General features: G+C 40.0%; 1 pseudogene; it reads right to left on the bottom strand.

Moving 5' to 3' along the window:
* Positions 1-15,899, bottom strand: part of LOC140195715 (alpha-2,8-sialyltransferase 8F-like) — a 56,747-nt pseudogene that overhangs the window by 29,403 nt on the left and 11,445 nt on the right.

Genomic DNA, 15,899 nt, shown 5'->3' with positions numbered 1-15,899 from the left:
TTTTCTCCCCCCTCCCTCTTTCCCTTCTCCCTGGGCCTCCTGTCCTATGATCCTCTCATATCCCTTTTGCCAATCACCTGTCCAGCTCTTGGCTCCATCCCTCCCGCTCCTGTCTTCTCCTATCATTTTGGATCTCCCCCTCCCCAAATCTCTTACTAGCTTTTCCTTCAGTTAGTCCTGACGAAGGGTCTCGGCCCAAAACATCGACTGTACCTCTTCCTAGAGATGCTGCCTGGCCTGCTGCGTTCACCAGCAACTTTGATGTGTGTTACCAAAAGAACACACTGCTTCTACGGAAAACTGTTGCAACATTACAAAAACCTACAATATTAGCAGTAAAATCTTAAACAGAGTGTTACACTTTAGTTAACATATTTAGTGCAGCATCATAAAGTGTTATCAGTAGTAATAATTTATTTTATTAGATTATCTGAAGAAAGAGAAAACTATAAATTAAAAAAAAACATTTATACCTTGTCACCGTGGCTCTGCTAGTTGAGTGACTGACTCATAGTGCCAGCAACCAGATTCATTCCTGATCTTGGGCGCTCTGTTACTGGAGTTTGCAGGTTCTCTCTGTGATCATGTGGGTAACTTCTGGGTGCTTCCACATAGGTTCCCCCGACACTTCAATAATGTGTGGAATGGTAGGTTAACTGGCCATTGTAAATTGCCAGTTGTTGATAAGGGGAAGGGGATTGAAGAGAATTTAGGGAAAATAAAACATAGGATTAATGTAAAGAGGATGGGCCTGAACTCATTGGGTTGAAAGGCATCTTTCCACACAAAATATTGACAGAATTACCACAGAGGAGGCTGGTTTCCGTGATGTGCAAAACTCTCAGCAGTTTCTTGCAGTCATATGCAGAGCTGCTAAATATCCAGACAGAATGTTTTCTATTTTGTATCAATAATAGTTGGTAAGGAAGTTTTTTTTTGCTTCTCAATCACAAAATATTAAGATTATTTGTTTCAAGTTTATCAATTTCTTACATTTTCACAGCTACCAGCTTGCAGTTTCACAATGCCTTTCGTGTGAAGCTGCACTAGTTTGTAGAACTCAGCAGGCATTTTGTGAACTTTTGATGGCAACACATTGTCGTAGTAATGATAGAAGAATTGGTTTCCATTCATGTCCTTGGTGAAGGGCCAAAATCCATACAACCGAACTTCCTCACACATGTCCAATGCTACACTCGTGGTATCAAACCACTAGAAAGATAACCCTTGTTTATACATTTACCTTTCTAGAATTTACTGATGGATTTCATATACGAAGGATTTAAAAACACGGCCTGTTGTTTCGTTCCAAAATCTTGCAGTGTGTATAAAACTTTAAATGAAGTTGAAGTACAGAATGAAAAAGAAAATGCAGGCAACAGAATAAATGCATCTTCATATGCAGATATATGGTCCATAAATGGTTTCCTTCTTAAATTAAGACTTTTAAACCTGTAATTCAAATAATAGTTTACATTAAGGCCCTGAAGTTCAACGAAATTATCAATCTTATTGTCACAAATTGGAGCTTTGCATGTGACTTCAGCTGTTGGATAAACATAATCCACTGAGGTGCATATTACACTACATTGAAACTTTTCTAACTAACTGTGGGTGTTGCTTCCAGCAAACAGCTGGAGATATAATCCTTCAATGGTCACCCCTCTCGTGGTACTCCATTAGTGGAGGTGGTGATAAGGCAATAATTCGCCATTCAGAGAGGTCAAGGATCATAGGGCAGCAGGTGAATAACAGCACATCAGTGAGTGCTGGGGTTTCAGAGGCATTACATCCTCTCAGGACCTCTCTGGTTAGTAAAATTTCCAAAAGCTCTGGTTTTCACAGCAGTAGTCTCTGATTCATGTCACATTCTGTATTAAAGCCTCTGGCTATGAATCATGTGGTCTACACATTCCCCAGAGATCAAAGTCATGTTGCCAGCCATATTAACTCCCCTTTCCATTCCCACACTGAGATGTCTATGCATACCACATTGAGGGCAGAAGCAAACCGGAAAAGCAACATCTCATATTCTGTCTTGTTGCTCTGGAACATGAAAGCATCAAAAACAATTTTTTTACCCTCCAGTAACCCCATCCCCATCCTTTGTTTTCCCTCATCTCTCTGACCTCTTTACTACCCCTCTTATCTCCCCCACCTTCTCAACCTGCCTACAGCCCCTACAACTCTCCCGCAACTACCAGAAGTTCAAGAAATTGATGTTTATGTCATCAGGTTAGAGACTACTTGGATGGAATATAAGGAGTTGTTCCTCCAATCCGAGTGTGGCCTCATCGCTGCAGTGGAGGAGGCCAACAACTGATATGCTGTATAGGCTCAAACTTGATTGCATGGTCATCGATTTCTCCAACTTCTGGTAATATGCCAGGTTTCACCTCTCACCTACCACCTTGTACTTCTTCCTCCCCTCCCTCCACCTTATTACTCTGACTTCTCATCTTTCTTACAATCCTGAAGGATCTCAGCCTGAAACATTGACCGTTTACTCCTTTTTCTAGATTGTTCCTGGCCTGCTGAGTTCCTCCAACATTTTGTGTGTATTGTGTGGATTTCCAGCATCTGCAGATTTTCTTGTGTTTGTCCACCCATCACATACCTGCTTGTGCCCACAACTCATTCAATAACGGGCTGATCCAATTCTTCCAGTCATCTCCACTCCCCTGCCTTCTCCCTGTACCCTTTGATGTCCTGGCTAATCAATAACCTGTCTAACTCTGCCTTAAATACACCCAATGACTTGGCCTCCACAGCCGTTCGTGGCAACAAATTCCAGATTTACTGCTCTCAGACTAAAGGAATTTCTCTGCATCTCTGTTCCAAATGGACATCCTGCAATCCTGAAGTTGTGTCTTCTTGTCCTGGTCTCCCCTACCATGGGAAATAACTTTGACATATCTAATCTGTCCAGGCCTTTTAACATTCTGAAGGTTTCTATGAGATCCCCTCTCATTCTCCTGAACTCCAGGGAATACAGACCGAGAGCTGCCAGACGTTCTGCATATGGTAACCCTTTCATTTCTGAAATCATTCTTGTGAATCTTCTCTGAACCCTCTCCAATGTCAGTATATCCTTTCTAAAATAAGGAGGCCAAAACTGCACACAATAAGTGTGTGTGTGGTCTCACGCGTGCCTTATAGAGCCTGTAGTTGGTGAACGGCTGTGTCTCATGGTGCAGGGGGACAGAGGGGAAGTCGGTGCCATCACAGCTAGCCCGAACAGCGGGCAGGCTGTGGCTGGTGTGGGTGTCCAGCCGAAGCTGCCTGCTCTCGGGCCGTAAGCGGCTCCGCTCCAGCACGTCCGCCACTGGCTGAAGTCAACTCGCAGATCTCAGTGCAGGTGCCGCATACAGAAGCTCTGGAAACTGGAGGCGGTAACCGTGTCAGTTGTTCGTGCCAAGTAAACCTCGCTGCAACCTGGAACGTGCTATCTAGTTCAGGTTATGTGCAATAAGAAATTAATAATTAACGATCTTAGTGTGTGTGGTGTTTTATGGAAGAGAAATCTAATAATAGAATTCTTCATTAAGATTAAAATTTGAAACATTAGAAACAGAAACTAAGGGTCTCAAATCTGAGCTAAGGAAATGACAAAGGTACGAGGTATAAGAGCGAACAATTTAGGGAAATGTATTACTAAGGATAACAGTAAATAGGATAATATTAATACATGATTTTTTTATCAACTATTCATTCTGGCAAAAAAAAAATACGTCAGGAAAGAGGGCTCACTCTGTGTCTTATGGAGGAACTTAGATAATATTAGAGATAATATTAGATCCAAAGATGTCCAGAAAAAAGAACTTGTTGTTCAGAGTTCAATGCAGAATGACAAAAAGATTCTGAGGAAACATTGAGAATCAGGGAGCTTTCAGTGATCAGGAAAAATCTGACTGTAAAAAATGTCATACATATGCAAAGAGTATATATTACTTAACTACGCTATAACTTAAGTATTTTGAAGTTAAACAACAAATAATGAATTATTTTGCAAACTGTAGTCAATAAACCGACCAAAATGTATTATTTAACATAATTTTTCTTCATGTTACGTTTCAAATTTTGCTCTTTGATTCACAGCCAACATCTCTCACAGTTTGAAATCTCTTGTACACAAGAGCTGGGTTAATAAGGATTGTAGGTATGTTATTTAGAATTAATATTGGATTCTAATGTATTAACTGATTATACTGAATGGATTGAACTCTGGCAGGAGAATTGGCGAGTAGAGGGGATATTTGAATCAGAATCAGGTTTATTATCACTGGCATGTGTCGTGCAATTTGTTAACTTAGAAGCAGCAATTCAATAGAAGAGGAAAAAACAAAATAATATATATAAATAAATTGATTACAGAGCATGCATATCAAATAGATTAAAAACTATGTAAAATAACAGAAATATATATTTAAAAAGTGAAGTGGTGTCCAAGGGTTCACTGTCCATATAGGAACTGGATGGCTGAGGGGAAGAAGCTGTTCCCTAATCGCTGAGCACATGCCTTCAGGCTTCTGTACCTGCTTCTTGATGATACGTTTGTACATGTTGTCAATAGTTGAAGAATTTAACTGGTGACCACCCCTTTTCCCAGTGTAGAAGCAGTTCTCCAAGAGCATTATTTCATGATCTTTTCATCACTGACATTTTTTCTCAAGCAGCTAAGAATTCTAACTAGAACTCGCCACACAAAACAAACAATTCACAGTTCAGTAGATCAGGTTTAAGGAGGGCCAGAAGGATAAATCATTGTCCTGCATCACAACTCTTTAACCTCAAAGAGCAAAGATACAGATTTGAAATGCACAAGAGATTAGAGATGTGGAGATCAGGAACAACTTACAACATTCTGGAGGAAATCAGTGGGTCAGACAGCACCTGTGGAGAGAAGTGCTCAGTCAACTTTTCAGGTTGAGACACTTCATCTGGAGTGAAAGATAAAGGAGAAATAGCCAGTGTAGACAGGTAGAGGGAAAGGTTGGAGCAAGAGCTGGCAAGAGATAGGTGGATGCAGGTGAGGAGTGGTAAAAGGCATATGGGGGAGGGGAATGTGGAGATAATGTCAGAAGCTAGGAGGTGAAAGCAACAAAGTGCTGAAGGTGATGGGATCTGACAGGAAACTGGAACATCAAGTCAAGGGAGGGAAGTGAGGAAAGCAGATGGGAATAGTGGGGAAAGGGAACAGGAATATATGGGTGAAGGAGTGGATAGAAAAGGGAAAAGAAAGAGTGTGTCATCATGTTATAGACTATTTAGGTTGAATAGAAGGTGCTGCTCCTTTAGTTTGCATTAAGCCGTAAACTGGCAATAGAGTAGGCCAAGGAGTAGAAAGGTTATTGAGGAAAGATGTGGTGGACATAGATGAACTGGGGAAAATTCAACTTTCCCTCCCCAATCTGCCTTTCCATTCCTCCTCACCCAGATTTACCCACTGCCTGCTAGCTCTTGCACCATCCCTTCCCTCCACACTTTAATACTGGCTAGCTCCCCTCTCTCTTTCAGTCGAGATGAAAACGACTGATCCAAAACATTGATTGTCTGTCTCTCTCCACGGAAGCCACCTGAGCCACTGAGTTCCTCAGCATTTTACATGTTGCTAAAGATTCAGATTAGTTTATTGTCATGTACACCTAGGAGCAATGAAATTCCTTGCTTGCATGAACTCATCAAATTCCTAGAGAAGACAATGATGAAGAAACAAAATAGGGAGAAAGATTCCTGAAAATATGGGGACTGGCTACAACATACATCTGTTTTCAATTCACAGCTCTTTAATCTTAGATACATTTCTCTTTATCTTTGTTTTTAGCAGCTAAATAAATACATAATGACCTATTCACAATGATAGTTGGATTGGAAGTCACAATATCCGTCTTAGTACCCACATCATCCTTATACTCAACAACAGGAGGCAGATTACACCTGCAAGCAAATACATAAAAAATTATAATTAATATTGCATAATATAAACTTGCCACTTGCATGTACATCATAAAAACAGCAAGTTAGTGGGAAAAATAAAATAAGCATACATTTTTCATCAGACTAGCAAAGATGACTGATGTAATAGATTGTAATTTGAATTACTTAACAATAAATGACTCAAATTTTGTAATGAAATCATCATTAATCAATGAATTGGAAATAGGCCTTAGAAAATTCTAGTCAGAGGTGATTTTCAAACCAAATGGTTATCTCCAGTAGACCAACATTTCTGAAGCAAAATGCAAGCCACATTTTGATTCATACCTGAATACAAAGTTAGCCCGATCTATTTCAGTTCCACAACTGCTGTTTGCTAAAATGCCAGCATTTCCGGCAACAGAGCCGTGCTTTAGTTTTTTTAAATGGTACTGTCTAAACAAAATCAGTGACATTGAATTAGATTCTCTTACAATTCTATGATTTAAATTCTGCAGAAAACTGAATTTGCATAATCAACCTCATGGTATTATTTTACAGTACATTTAAAGAAGGAATTAGCAGGGTGAGGATGTAGGAAAACATCAATCATCCTCATTATGTTTTAAAACTCATTTCAGAGACAAAAAGAACAAGACAAAAAAAAATCAACAAATTATCTGAATGCAGTTTAAAATAATTGTATTTGAAACAAGTTTTATAGATTATTAACATTTCCTTTTATTCAATGCTGTGAGGTCAGAGTTGCCGCAGTGAAGCAGTCTTCACAACTAAAATGGTTAACTTAGACAATGAAGTGTTCTTTTTCACAAGTTTATAAAATGTGATCCAAGACATACATGTTCTGCTGAGATGGGAATTTCACAGGATAATTATTTGATACATTGAATTTATTGCATGCAACTACAGCTGGGAAGTGAATAAAATGTGTGCAATGGATTCAATTGTGACTTCAGCTGCAACTCCAACCAAAGCACGTTTCCCCTCTCACAACAGGTAGATACCTACACACTCACCCAGTGGATTACATACTTAAAATTTATCAAATAAAGAGTGAAAGTGAAGTGGCAGGAATCAGTAAGATCTACTACAAGTCTATAAAATAGAATAATGATTTTGTATACACATATACAGAAGTATACAAAATCATAACCACTCAGACCATGAGTGAGGTATTATTAATGGGAAATAAGCAGACGCCAAAGGTCTACAAACAATATTTTGCATTTTACTAAAAGCTCTGTGTCTAGGTCTTAAAGCAGTAGATGCATAATAGTGGATGCACTGTTTGTGATCTTCTGACAGTTCCTGAATTCTAGGGAAGTTTAAAAATTCAAACGTCACATAGCTTTATAAAGAGTCTGAATTTAGAAAACAGGCAACAGCAGACTGGTCAGCATAATATGTAATTTCAAAACTTCTGATAACGATAGTTGAGGAAATGAAGGCTGCTTGGCAAGTATTAAACTAAATTGCTCCAGAGTAAACATTGAATGACAGAATTACTTGTACTTTCTTATCCAAAACTCCTTTCTCATATATAACTCCTACAGTTGCCCAATGGGACAAAGCACATTAATTCCTTTCATACACACGTGGCTGACATGCCCTTCTATATTTGGGAACCTGTGAGCATCTTCCTATAACTAATTTTGTGTGAGATTCGACTCACATTCTGCAAAACTAGAGAGGAAGAGAAAATTCACTGAATCAAGCTATGGGGTTGAACAATAGAGAAGGCAAAAGGTTTTTATCAGAGCTTTCCATTTCATGTCCCTGTCCCACATTTGCTACAAACTATCAACTGTGGAACAGGTAGCTGCAGATTGTTTAAATACTTTTGATTCACAGAATGAAGGTGTGCTCCTCTGCTTAACATTTACCATCTGTCATGTTGATCAGCTCTTTAGAATTGCACTTCAAAAGGCAAATAAGAACAAACGTGAAACAATTAAACAGGACGCTCTTTATGAAAGGCAATGCTTGCTTCAATAACATAATAAAAGTCAATAATGTTATAATGCTTAGAAAGTATATTGCAGTTGTTTGATTCAATTTTCATGCAATAGTCATAATTTAATTACACTCCAGATGTTTAAACACTATTCCTGTTGTTTCATTAACTTACTCTTTGTTGTTGAACCAACACATAGAGCTGAAATGCTATATGTATATATGAGATAAAACTGCATCAAAAGTTAGTGCCACAATAAAAGCACCTAACACAGAACATAACAGATTGGAATAAACAGATAGTTGACCAACTAACAGGAAACACCTTACACAGGGTCTTTCCTGGTTGACAAGATGTGACAAGTGGTGAGTTACAACTATTGATAATCTATGCAAATAGTTTGGATCAAGGAATGAAAGGCACACTTGCTAAATATGCTCTTAGCATTAAGTAGCAGAGTAAATTGTGAAGAGGATGAAAGGAGCCTACTAAGAAATATAGGTTTAGTGAATAAATATTTGGCAAATACTGTGTATTGTAGGATAATGTGAAATTGTCCATTTTGGTATTATCTAAGAGGTAAGAGATTGCAGAGATCCAAGATGTAGAAGGATCAAAATGTCCCAGTGCATAATTTGAAACAGACTATAACATGAAAAGAAAGAAATTGGGAAAACTAATACTATTTCATTATTTATTTCCTGATAACTCTAATAAATAAATTAGGGAGGTTATTCTTCATTCATATGAGGCATTGTTGTGATCATATCTGCAGTATTGCATACAACATATTTAAAGCAGGAAGTTAATGTATTTAAACCAGTTAACGTCATTGGACTATTACCACAGGGAGAGCTTGTTGCTTTTTGAGTAAAGCTTAGCCAGGCTAGGCTCATGCCTCATGTAATGACAGGAATTTAAATGAGAAATTTCAGACAAAACTATCTGAAGCCCTTGATTTAAAGTTGCAAATAAAGTTTAGTGTAGAGACGGTTGAGGTGATTTCTTTTTTGTAGGAAGAAAGAAGAACATTCTTAAAGGGATACAAGTGCAGAGGGTCCTGTGGATGTGGGTCAACTCATTCTAGAAAGAATAAGCAAGTATTGGAGAGTGTCTGCAGGAGATTTCTCAGCATAGTCCTTGGGATAAGGGACCTATTTCTGGGATGAAAGTGTTTGGCAGGTCATGCAGAACCAGTGTAAAGAGAAAAGAGTCAGTGTTTTGAATTAAGAACCCATGATCAGAACAGGAAAAGTGAGAAGATAATTAGTAACTGACATACTTTCCACAGATGCTGTTTCCAGTGCTTTATGTCTTAATTTCAGATTTCCAATTTCTCCAGAATTTTAACCAAAGGGATTGTCTGTGATAAGACCTAAGTTGTCAAGGCAACAATCATCATAAAAATTGGAACAAAAATACTATAGAGACAAAATGAAACATAAAATATTAAAATAAAGTCACAGGTACATCTTCATCAAAGTCACCTGGAACTGTTAAACTCAGGATTAAGTCCCAAGGATTGTGATATCCTTAATTGGAAAATGAGATGCCGATTCTCAAACTTACATTAGGCATCATTGGAACAATGTAGAAGTTCCACAGTCTGCAATTGATTTCTCCACAACAGCAGCATCAAATGGAATAAGTTCAACTCGAAGAAATACAAATTAATTGCTGCTTCACATTTAAGGACTGTTAGGATCCATGGATGGTGGGAAAGGATGAGGTAGAGAGCAAGAGTTTCATCTCCAGCATTTGTGAAAATGCTGTCAGAAATGGAATGGTTGGTAAATTGGAAAAATGAACCAGGAAGTTGTGAACCCTCTGCAGTATACAAGATTTTTAAAAATGCGGCGCATCTTACACTGACTCTTAATTCATGTACACTTGAGTAAACTATCACCTACCTTAGGAAGCAGATTGACAACATCTTCTGTAATTTTAAAAATTCTTTGAGGTTCTGCACTATAACTGATATTTGTTCCCAATGGTGACAATACAATTCTGACTTGCATTGCAGCATTTCTGCAGCTGTGACCTGGAAGAGAAAACATTGAATCACAGAAGCAAACAGCACAGAACCAGACCATCTTGACCCACTTCACCCAAGCCAACCATTCATCACTGTGTAGTACTACCCATCAGTTCTCATTCCAATGCCTTTCCTCTCACCTTGAACCTGCACCCTCTAGATCTATACTTTTCTCCTCTGGGAAAAAGTACTCCGGACCATTTATTCTATCTATAGCAACCATGATGCCAGTCTCTACTAATCGTTAGACTCATATCCAACGCCTCGACTTTCTTTTTTACAGCTGCACAGACCAACCATCGCTCTGAGCAGAAACATTTTCACATGGTCTAAACACTGCACAGCATTTTAATAAAACATTATATAAAAGAAAGTTTCAGCTACGTGGCAACAAACACTATGTGCGCGGGAACATGGTTTTACCGCACCCCTCAGTGCCCTACTGCTCAGTGTGTAAGACCTATCCTGGTTGGTCCTCCCAAACTGCCACACCTCACACTTGTCTGCTTTAAATTCCATCTGTCATTTTTCAATCCATTTTTCCAGCTGGTCCAGATCCTGCTGCAAGCTTTGATGCTCATTCTTGCTGTTCATTTTACCCCCAATCTTGGTGTCAACCACAAATCTGCTGATCCGGTTAACCACATTATCATCCAGATCATTAATAAAGATGACAAACAATAATGGACCCAGCACCGATCCCTGTGACACTCCATTAGTCACAGGCCTCCAGTCAGAGAGGCAACCATATACTACCACTCTCTGCCTTCTCCCACAAAGCCAATGTCTAATCCAATTTACAGCTCATCTTGAATGCCAAGTGACTGAATCTCTTGACTAACCTCATGTGCAGGACATTATCAAATGCTTTACAGAAGTCCACTGCCTTGCCTTCATCAACTTTCCTTGTAACTGCCACAAAAATCCCTCTATGATTGTTTGGACATGACCTACCATGCTCAAAGCCATGCTGACTATTCCTAATCAATCCCATAAATCCATAAGATATATGAGCAGTATTAGGCCATTTGCCTATTGAGTCTGCTCTGCCATATCACCATGGCTGACCCATTTTCTGTCTCAGCCCCAATGTCCTGCCTTCTCCCCATATCCCTTCATGCCCTGACTAATCAAGAATCTATCAACCTCTGCATTAAATACACCCAATGACTTGGCCTCCACAGCTGCCTGTGGCAATGAATTCCACAGATTCACCAATCCCTGGCTAAAGAAATTCCTCTTCATCTTTCTTTCTAACCAAACTCTGCTCTATTCTGATACTGTACCCTCTGGTCTTAGACTCCCCCACCATAGGAAACATCCTCTCCAAAAAGACTCGATGGAGTTCTTTCAACATTCGATAGGTTTCACTAAGGTCACCCTCATTCTTCTGAACTGCAGTGAGTCAAGGCCCAGAACCATCAAACACTCCTCAAATGACAAGCCTTTCAATCCTGAAATCATTTTCCTGAACCTCCTTTGAACCCTCTGCAATCCCAGCACATTCCTTCTTATATAAGGGCCCAAATACTGCTCACAATACTCCACATGAGGCCTAACTAGTGCTTCAACATTACATTCCTGCTTTTATATTCTAGCCCTCTCGCAATGAATGCTAACATCACATGGCTGAACCTGCATATTAACTTTAGGTGATCTTGCAGCAGGACTTCCAAGTCCCTTTGCGCTTCAGATTGTTTGAATTTTCTCTCAACTTAGAAAACAGTCTATGCTTTTATTTCTTCAGCCAAAGTGCATGACCATACACTTCCCGACGTTGTAATCCATCTGCTACTTGTTTGCCCATTTTTCTAATATATTCAAGTCCTTCTGCAGCCTCCCTACTTCCTCACAACTACCTGCCCCTCCATCTACCTTTGTATCATCCACAAATTTGCCACAAAGCCAGCAATACTGTCATCCAGATCACTGACATATAATGCAAAAAGAAGCTGTCCCAACACAGACACATGTGGAACACCACTAGTCACTGGCAGCCAGACAGAAAAAGTTCCCTTTATTGCCACCTGTTTGTCTCCTGCTAATTAACCAATGCTCTATCCGTGCGAGGTTCTTTCCCTAATACCATGGGCTCTTAACTTGTTAAGCAGCCTCATGTGTGTCACCTTGTCAAAGGCCTTCTGAAAATCTAGGTACACAACATCCACCAATTCTCCTTTGTCTATGGTTAGTCTTCAACGAATTCCAGAATATTTGTCAGGCAAGATTTTCCCTTAAGGAAACCATGCTGACTGCAGCCTATTTTATAATGTGCCTCCAAGTACTGTACACTGAAACCACATCTTTAACAATTGACTCCAGCATCTTCCCAATCACTAAGGTCAGACTAACTGGCCTACAATTTCCTTTCTTCTGCCTCTCTCCTTTCTTGAAGAGTGGAGTAACCTTTTTCATTTTCCTTCCTCCGGAACCATGCCAACCAAGATCAATTGATTCTTGAAAGATCATTACCAATGCCTCCACAATCTCTTCAGCCACCTCTTTCAGAACTCTTGGGATGTACTATCTGGTGCAGGTGACTTATCTATCTTCAGACCTTTCAGCTTCCCAAGAACCTTCTCCATAGTAATGACAACCTCACACACTTCTGCCCCCTGACACTCCAACTGTCTATCCAAATACTCATATATCCCATCTCTTAGAATACCTTCCAATAACTTTTCCACCACTAATGTCAGGCTCACTGGTCTATAATATCCTGATTTATTCTCAGACTTTTCTAAACAGAGGAACAACATTAGCTATCGTCCAATCCTCCGGTACCGCATCTGTTGCTAAGGATGATTTAAATATCTCTGTAAGGACCCCTGCAATTTTTGCACTTGCCTCCACAGGGGCCAAGAGAACACCTTCTCAGGCCCTGAGGATCTGTCTACCCTCATTGCCTCAAGACAGCAAACATCTCCTCTTCTGTAATCTGCATCGGGTCCAGGACTGCGCTGCTACTTTGCCTCCCTTCTATAGAGTCTGTGTCAAACTCCCGAGGAAATACTGTTAGCTAGAAAGAACCGCAGCCTACAAATCAGTAAGTTTAAATGATTCAAAGACAGTAGAAGCAAATGGCCCATTTACCTTTGTTCTTGCCATTAGGAAGGAGATAGAAGCTGCCATTTTATGAAGGAGCTCTGTGTTCTCCCTTTTGTGAGCAAAAGGCTCTTGGCTTGATCATTGTTTTAAAGTTGACATGATTATGCTCCAGGTAGGTGCTGAACTAAGGATAATTTCCAAATAAGAAGTGAGGTGTTCTTTAGTTGGATATAACATGCAGGTTTTTGACTTTTGGGCTCTGTATTTGCCCTGTGTGCTTCAATCTGTTTGCTGAGTGAGAAGAAAGAGCCATAGATTACTGATTGCTGCTTGCTGGCAAGAGGGCAATAAGTGGATGCTGGCTTGGAGCAGAGCCAATAGAAAGGTGTTCAAGGTCAGACACGTGACCTACAGCCAATAACACTGGAACATAACATTTCAACTGGTAAGGAATGGATATAAAAGCAGGAGTTTTCTGATAAAAGATAGAGATGGCTCTGTAGGAGATTCAACATCGTGGATGGGAGGTGCTCCAAGGACGTGGAGATTCGAGACAGGACTACGAGGAGCATATGGTCAGCAGCAAAGAATTTTTTTAACTGGTATTATCCTTCCTATTCTTTGACTGTTCATGGAAGGACAGGAAAGCACAGTAGGTCTGCACACAGGTATTCACTTGTGCAAGTTCACGTGCTCTTCTGTTGAGACAATAAAGGTATTTGTTGGTAATTACAGATTCTTACTGTGCTTCCTTGACTATTATAACAAGGGGTGGTTCTTGTAACAATACAGATGCAAGGAATCTATCTAAGATCTCCCACATCTCTTTCTCTCCAGCATAAATTATCTTTCTGATCGGCCAGTGAACTAATTTTGTCCAACCAACACACATCAAAGTTGCTGGTGAACGCAGCAGGCCAGGCAGCATCTCGAGGAAGAGGTACAGTCGACGTTTCAGGCCAAGGTCCTTCGTCAGGACTAACTGAAGGAAGAGTTAGTAAGAGCTTTGAAAGTGGGAGGGGGAGAGGGAGATCCAAAATGATAGGAGAAGACAGGAGGGGGAGGGATGAAGCCAAGAGCTGGACAGGTGATTGGCAAAGGGGATATGAGAGGATCATGGGACAGGAGGTCCGGGGAGAAAGACGGGGGGGGGGTGAACCCAGAGGATGGGCAAGGGGTATAGTCAGAAGGACAGAGGGAGAAAAAGGAGAGTGAGAGAAAGAATGTGTGTATAAAAATAAATAAGAGATGGGGTACGAGGGGGAGGTGGGGCATTAGCGGAAGTTAGGGAAGTCGATGTTCATGCCATCAGGTTGGAGGCTACCCAGACGGAATATGAAGTGTTGTTCCTCCAACCTGAGTGTGGCTTCATCTTTACAGTAGAGGAGGCCGTGGATAGTCACGTCAGAATGGGAATGGGATGTGGAATTAAAATGTGTGGCCACTGGGAGATCCTGCTTTCTCTGGCGGACAGAGCTAATTTTGTCCCTTTTCTTTTGCTCTTAATATACAGTATCCGTAGAATCTCTTAGGATTCTCACTCATGATGAAGGAGCAACCTCATGCATTCTTTTAGCCCTCCTGATTTCTTTCTTAAGTGTTCTCTTAATTTTCTTATACTGCTCAAGTTCCTCATTTGTTCCTACCTGCCTATACCCACAATTCACCTGCTTTTTTCTTAATCAAGGCCTCAATATCTCTTGAAACCAAGGTTCTCTAAACCTGTTATCCTTGTCTTTTATTGTGACAGACACAGATAAGTTTTGTACTCTCAAAATTTGATTTTGAAGGCCTCCCATTTTCAACCCCTTTTTCCTGTTCTCTCCCTGTAAACCACAATGCATTACTAAACAAGAATCCATTAATCTCTACCTTAAATACACACTTTGACTTGGCCTCCATAGACCACTGTTGCAACATGTTCCACAAAATCACCAACTCCTGGATGAAAAGATTCCCCCTGAACTCAATTCTGAAGATTATCCCTACTTAAAAGAAGCATTACATAATGTTGTTTGTAAGACACGTGGACAGTGGTCTTGTAGTAACTCATAGACAAACACTGGATGATTAATGTATCATTCTGCACATCTATTCCCTATTTTTCCTGAAACAAAGGAGGTTGAGGGGTGACCTTATGAAAGTTTATAAAATGATGTGAAGCATTGGTAAGGTGGGTGGCCATAGCCTTAAACTAAAGGACATCCGTTTATGATGAAAGGAGAAATATTTAAAGGGATCCTGAAAAACAAGAATTTCCACTCAGAGTGGTTGCCAGAGGAAGTGGTGGGAATAATTAGAGACATTTTTAGGTACATGGGTCAGAAAGTTTGAATGGAACATGTTCCAAACACAGGAAAATGCGATTAGCTGAGATAGGCACCTTAGTCAGGATGAATGTGTTGCATTGAAGGCCTTTTTCCCATGCTCTGTAAATCTATGAGCTGTCTTTGGGATGTGAGATGGAAGTGAAGCACCAGAAATAAATCCACCATTCTCTTTCAAGAATTATTTAGATGCAGTTCAGTTATAATTCAGCAATACTAAACTCTGCAAATTACCTCAAATTCTTCTGCTCTTCTATGTTCTTCACCCATTTGCATTTCTGAAGTTGCTTGAACAGTTTAATAAAATCATCCTCAGTAAACCTCAGAGCATAAAATCAAATGATGTACAGTTGAAAGGTTTGCAAATTCTCATGTTATAAGCAGCATGCAAACGCAATGTAAGTACATCTCAACAGTCAGATTTTATTCTGACATGTCTATCCACGGCCTCCTCTACTGTAAAGATGAAGCCACACTCAGGTTGGTGGAACAACACCTTATATTCCGTTTGGGTAGCCTCCAACCTGATGGCATGAACATCGACTTCTCTAACTTCCACTAGGCCCCACCTCCCCCTCGTACCCCGTCTGTTACTTAT

This window comes from Mobula birostris, chromosome 3, assembly GCF_030028105.1.
Source record: "Mobula birostris isolate sMobBir1 chromosome 3, sMobBir1.hap1, whole genome shotgun sequence".
NCBI classification, from domain to species: Eukaryota; Metazoa; Chordata; class Chondrichthyes; order Myliobatiformes; family Myliobatidae; genus Mobula; species Mobula birostris.
The sequence above is the reverse complement of the archived record's forward strand: the minus strand, read 5'-3'. Positions and strand labels throughout refer to the sequence as shown.